This window comes from Nannospalax galili, unplaced genomic scaffold, assembly GCF_000622305.1.
Source record: "Nannospalax galili isolate Female #2095 unplaced genomic scaffold, S.galili_v1.0 scaffold140, whole genome shotgun sequence".
Lineage (NCBI taxonomy): Eukaryota > Metazoa > Chordata > Mammalia > Rodentia > Spalacidae > Nannospalax > Nannospalax galili.
In genome coordinates, this window is record NW_008352267.1 from 15,435,351 (window position 1) to 15,441,350 (window position 6,000).

Consider the following 6,000-nt stretch of genomic DNA (forward strand, 5'->3'; position numbering starts at 1 on the left):
TCAAATTCAGGACCAGCTTCAAATTCAAACTCTGACATTCTTGTTTATTCTGGAATCTCTGAAGGTCTTTGACTTTAGTCACACAAAAGTTATGAGGAGAGGTGCCCGTTAGTACATATCACTGAGTAGCTCGCTTTAATTTAAAACATGTGAATATGAAAGTCTAACAAGTTGATTATGATATAGGTGAGCCTCAAAAAACTTTGAGAAACATGCCCTTGGCCTGATGATTTATTTTGCTATTCATAGCTCTGTATAGCCATAGGATACAGATACAAAAATGTTGAGGGCTAGTGGTTTAGCTCAGTCATAAATTACCTAGCATATATGAGGCCCTGGGATTGATCCCTAGCACTGCAAAAATGGAAGAAGGAGGACGATGAGGAGGGTTAAAATTGTTGTAAGTTCTAATCTATGACATCTCAAACACCTGAGCCAGACACATGAGGAGTACACACTGTGTGAGTCCACTTACATAACATTGCAAAGAAGATGGACCTGCAGGCACAGAATTCACATCATTTTCTACCAGGAGATGGGATGGAAGAAAGAGACTGACACTAAAGGGGCATGAAGGACTTTTGGGTTTTATTGAAATGCTCTCTCCTGACTCTGGTGGTGGTCAAAAGCCTTTTCACACTTATCAAAACTAATAAGTCTGGCCTAGATATATGGCTTATCAGGTAAAGGTGCCTTCAGGAACAAACCTGGTAGCCTGAGTTTGATCCCCAGAACTCGAAGTAGAAGAAAAGAACCAACTCCCAAAGAGTTGTTCTCTAATGTGGATCCATATGCATGCCCAGAGTTAACACACACACCACAAAATAATAAATAAAATAATTTCTAAAACTTAATCTAAATGCACAAGTGTCTTACTATTTATATTTTATTTCAATAAACCTGACTATAATTTTTTAAAAGGTTAATTGATGAGGATAGTTCTGTCTACCAATTAAACCACAAAGAAAACTTCAATAAATTCTAAAAGGATGAAAGTGTGTCCTTTAAAATGTTGTAACTTTTGGAACTATCCAGAGCAATCATTTAGACTTTTGAAGTCTGAGAGTGGAAGGCATTTTTCATCCTCTCACATCCCATTTTGATATTCATTCATCAGTCTTTTCCTCACAGTGCCTGGCTGAAATACCTTTCTAGAGATAATACACTCTTGAGCAGAGGTAGCAAATCAACTGACACCAGTCCTGATGTGATTCAATGCCTTTGTCCTAGATGGCTTGTGAAATTCTACATTTAACTCAACAATCCCTCCATGAAAATGAAAAACTAAATCATCCTATTATCAACTGCTGCGCAACAGACCTACCTCAAAACTTAGTGCCCTGCAGCATCAACTTATTATGCCTTTGGTTCTGAGGTTGATTGGGCTCAGCCAGGGACAGGGAAGTTCTTATTTGAGGTCCCTTATGAGGTCACAGTCTGATAGCAGGAAGCCTGGACTGGATATCCAACATTATGTCTTCACTCACATCTGATGCCCTCTCTGGAATAGCTAGGAGAAACAGGGTGGCTTGGCATATTCACCAGCCCTCTATGGCCTTTCTACCTGGTAATACTGGGCTTCCTCAAAGCCTTCAGCATGTTCAGAATTCTTACCACGTAGAAGTTATGCTTAGAGTAAGTATTCCATGAAGCCCAGGCTGAAGTTTCACAGCAATGAAAATCATGTGGCATCACTTCCCCTGCACTTGATGGTGCCCAGCCAAGTACACAGCTGGCCTAGATTCAAAGAGGGAGGAACTGCACTTCCCTTAGAGTACCAGCAGGAGTCGCACTGGGGAACCATTCCTGGATACTTGCTGCCACATCTCAAGCAACTGGATTAACTTCATTAGCTTTAGTCTATTGTGATAGCTGCTTTTTAAAATTTATAATCATTGTTGAGCTTTTAGAAAGTTCATATTCCAATTTATATGAAATTTTGTAAAGAACTTCCACATTATTAATTTCATCATCACGAGAACAATTGAAGTAGGCATGGTAAGGATTTTTATTCCCTATTTACATTAGTGAATCAGGATAGATGAGCCTCAGAGAAGTTAAATGAGTTCTGTGACCAGGAAGCATCAGCCTCAAAACATCATGACCCCTAAGCTGGGCCCCGGCCCGTTGGTTCTCACATTTCTTCAAAGGACCATGTTTGTGCTCCTTTGGACCCTTACAGGCTGAGAAGATAATGGGCTGAACTCACCTGACAACCACCAAGTGCTGTAGTCAGCAAAGTCTTGCTTCTAAGATTAGAGTGCTAAGACCAAGTAAGAAAGAGCACCATGGCTCATGCCTGGAATCCCAGCACTTGGGAGGCTGAGCTAGGAGGATTGTGAGTTTGAGGCCAGCCTGGGCTACTTAATGAGAACCTCTCTCAAAATGAGAGAGAGACAGAGACAGAGACACAGAGAGAGACAGAGAAGGAAACTAGCCACCTATCTACTTGAGAAATTTTTAATTAGAAAACATTTGAAATTAGGATTAAACCATCTAGAATGATGGGCTTGTATTATTGAAAGCTCCCTCACTCCCAGCAAAAACCATCAACAGTAGTAGAATACAGTATATAGATGGCATAAATCTTCACACTGCAAAGTAACTTTGTTTGTTTGTTTGCAACAGGCTCTCCCTGTAGCCCCAGCTGACTGGAACTTGCTGTGTAGATCGAGCTTGCCTCAGTCTCACAGAGATCTGCCTGCCTCTGCCTCCCAAGTACTAGAATTAAAAGGCATGTGCCACTATGCCTAGTGCAAAGCAACTTTTTATTTATTTCTATTTTATGTGTGTGAGTGTTATGCCTGCACCCATGTAAGTTCACCTGTGTCATGCAATGCCTGCAGAGGACAGAAGAGAGTTCCAGGGACAGATCTCCTGGAACTGGAGTTATCGACAGCTGTTAGCAGCCAGGTGGATGCTGGGATTCGAACCCAGGTCTTCTGCAAGAACAGCCAGTGTTCTTAACCGCTGAGCCATCTCACCATCTCCATGCAAAGTAACTTTTTAAGTCAGTTGTCTCACCTTCATTCCATCAACTTATTAGGATAGTATATGAATGACAAACTGCTTTAGATATTTGCTTCCTTTTCTTTTCCTTGATTTCCTCTTTGCTAAAATTAAATATCAGTAGATGCTGGAATGGCTTAAAGCCTGAAAAGGAAGAGAAAACTTTGGCAAACAGACTGTTTAAGGAAACAGTTGAAAACTGACCATAACCTTGTCTACAAGAAAAATTTGTACTGGTAAAATAAATTTATAAATCCCTGTGTAGCAATATCCACTGAAACAGTGATGATAATTCAGATTTCTTAAAGTGCTGCTAAGGCAAAAAACGTTTTAAAGACCACATAATTCCTCCAGATGGAATACTTGATAATGTGAATCATGAGCTAATACCTTTGGGTAGAACCGATGTCACAGTAATCTACAACAATATATAGATGAATCCCAAATGTTTCCAGGTTGTGAAGAAAATTATCTACCTTGTAGGGGCTGGAGAGATGGCTCAGTGGTTAACACTGACTGCTCTTGCAGAGGACCCGGGTTTGATTCCCAGCACCCACATGGCAGCTACAAACCATCCTTAACTCCAGTTCCAGGGGAACCCAAAGCCCTCTTCTGACCTTCGGGGCATTGAACGACACAGGTACATTCACATACCTGCAGGCAATACACGCATACACATAAGGGCAAAAAATAAAAATAATTAAAAAAAATTTTAAAAAGAAAATTATCTACCTTGTCAAACCTTAAATATTTACTAATGACACTATTTAATCTTAGTGGTTCACACTGCCATTCAAATGTCAAAGTCAACAACAATAACATTCAGCTATGATAGAGAGTTCATTTTGTGGGTCCCTTTACTTTCTTAATACAATACAGAAAAAGATGCCCAGGCTATTTGGAAGGTATCACAGAATTTTTGTGTTTCATCATATCTGGGTTACTGTTGTATTTTTAAAGGATGCTAATGTATTTCTATATGCAGATAGTAAAGAAAATGACTTTTAAGAATTGGGGAAATATTTTTTCAGCCAACTCATGAAGTACAGATCTCTTGACTCTATGGTAAAAAGGAAGACATTTAAGTGTAAATAGTGTGGTGTTTGCATTGTGAAGTAATAACTTCTCTTAGCAATGGACATTAAGAAGCATTTTCCTATTTTCCTAATTATAATGTATTTTGGGGTGAGGCAAGTATGAGAACGTATTAAGGATTCTATTTTGTCATATTAAAGTTTGTTACAGCAGACAGGAAGGACCAGCATCAAGAATTAAACCTACCATGGAGGATCTGCCCTGGCACTGAATGACAGTGATAAAAGGTTATTCCAGCTGCCAGAATGAAATATTTGGCACCTATGCTGGCATACGTAGAGGTCAATATGGCAGTTCTATTCATTACAATCTATTTTATTGTAATTATATAAATATTACCTGATTCCAAAGCACCTTATGAATGACTAATCACTTGAAGGTGAATAACTAATGAGTGACAGGTGTAATTCAATGACTTGTGCACAAACCTGAAAAAAGTTATGCTATGAATAGTGTTCATAATAACATAGCAATATTGAAAACGGGGAAATGGCATAATGTTACAAAATCTCAGCCAAGATATTTAAGTACCAGGATAGCATAATAGCACAAGCATCTTCGTTTAATATATTTATTTTCTACAATATCTAATATATCCTAGATTCACATTTATATCTAGCGTTATATAATGGGCATTATAATGATAGTTTGGTCAATGATAGCTGAATATATGATGTTGTTTCCTTAAGATTATTATAGTGGAGCTGAAACTTCCTGGCTCTTAGTGACCACATAGCTGAAGAAGAGGTGAGAGAACAACAACAACAACAACAACAAAAACCCAAACACTGTAGGAGTGGAAAATCCTCTATGAAAATCCATGGTGAAGGGATAACAAGAGCTTCTACGGACCTCAACAAGCTCTTTGAAAAGTTCAAAACATTCACCCAGTAATGAAAGGTTTCTATTAATAGAAAATTTCATGACACGGTATTTAATTTCCTTATAAGCAAATTTACAATGGAAAACAGAAGCTACAATCATGAGCATATTTCTAAAAACATGCTCCCTCCACAGGAAGAGCCACAGAAGGCCCTCAGGAGGGATAGGGTGGAGGCACTGTTATTTTAGGAGGCAACAACCCCCCATCTTGGTGCTTCAAACACTTTCCAGTGGGGCAAGATATACAGAAAAAACAGTAACATTTGATGATCTCAATTCCATATAACTCTTGACTGACAGGTATTTGTGATTTGCTTTTTAGCCCAAAGTTTAAAAATTAAAATAGATGCCAGGCATGGTGGTATGCACCCTTAATCCCAACCTTGAAGGCAGAGGCAGGCAGGAGGATCTCTGAGATCAAGACCAATCTGGTCTACAATAGTGATTTCCAGGCAGGCTGGGACTAGGGAGACCCTATCAAAAAAAAAAAAATTAAAAAAAGAAAAAAGCTCATAGGATAAGGATACAATTAAAAAATATTTTTGTATAGCTGTACCATGTTGTATGTGTGTGCATATGTGCACATTTGCATGTGGAGGCCTGAGGTAAACCTTGAGTGTTGTGTCTTAGGAGCTGTTCACCTTTTTTTTTGTTTGTTTGTTTTTGAGGAAAGGTCTCTCACTGGGACCTGGGGCTTGTTGATTTGATTCAGCTAAGCTGACTGGCCTTTGCTATCCAGGGATCGACTTTCCCAGTTCTGGGATGCAAGTATGATCTGCAATGCCTGGGTTTTTACATGAGCGGTAGGCCCTCATGCTTCTGCAGCAAGCAGTTACTAAACGAGCTGTGTTCCTCCAGCCCTGTGATTTTTTTTTATCTGAGACAGAGTATGTAGCCCAGGTCAGCCTTAAACTCAGTAATTTTCCTGTCTCAACTTCCCAAGTGGCAGGATTACAAGCACGCACTACCATACCTGACACAATCTGTGTTTTAAGTATTAAAAAGAGTTTAAAA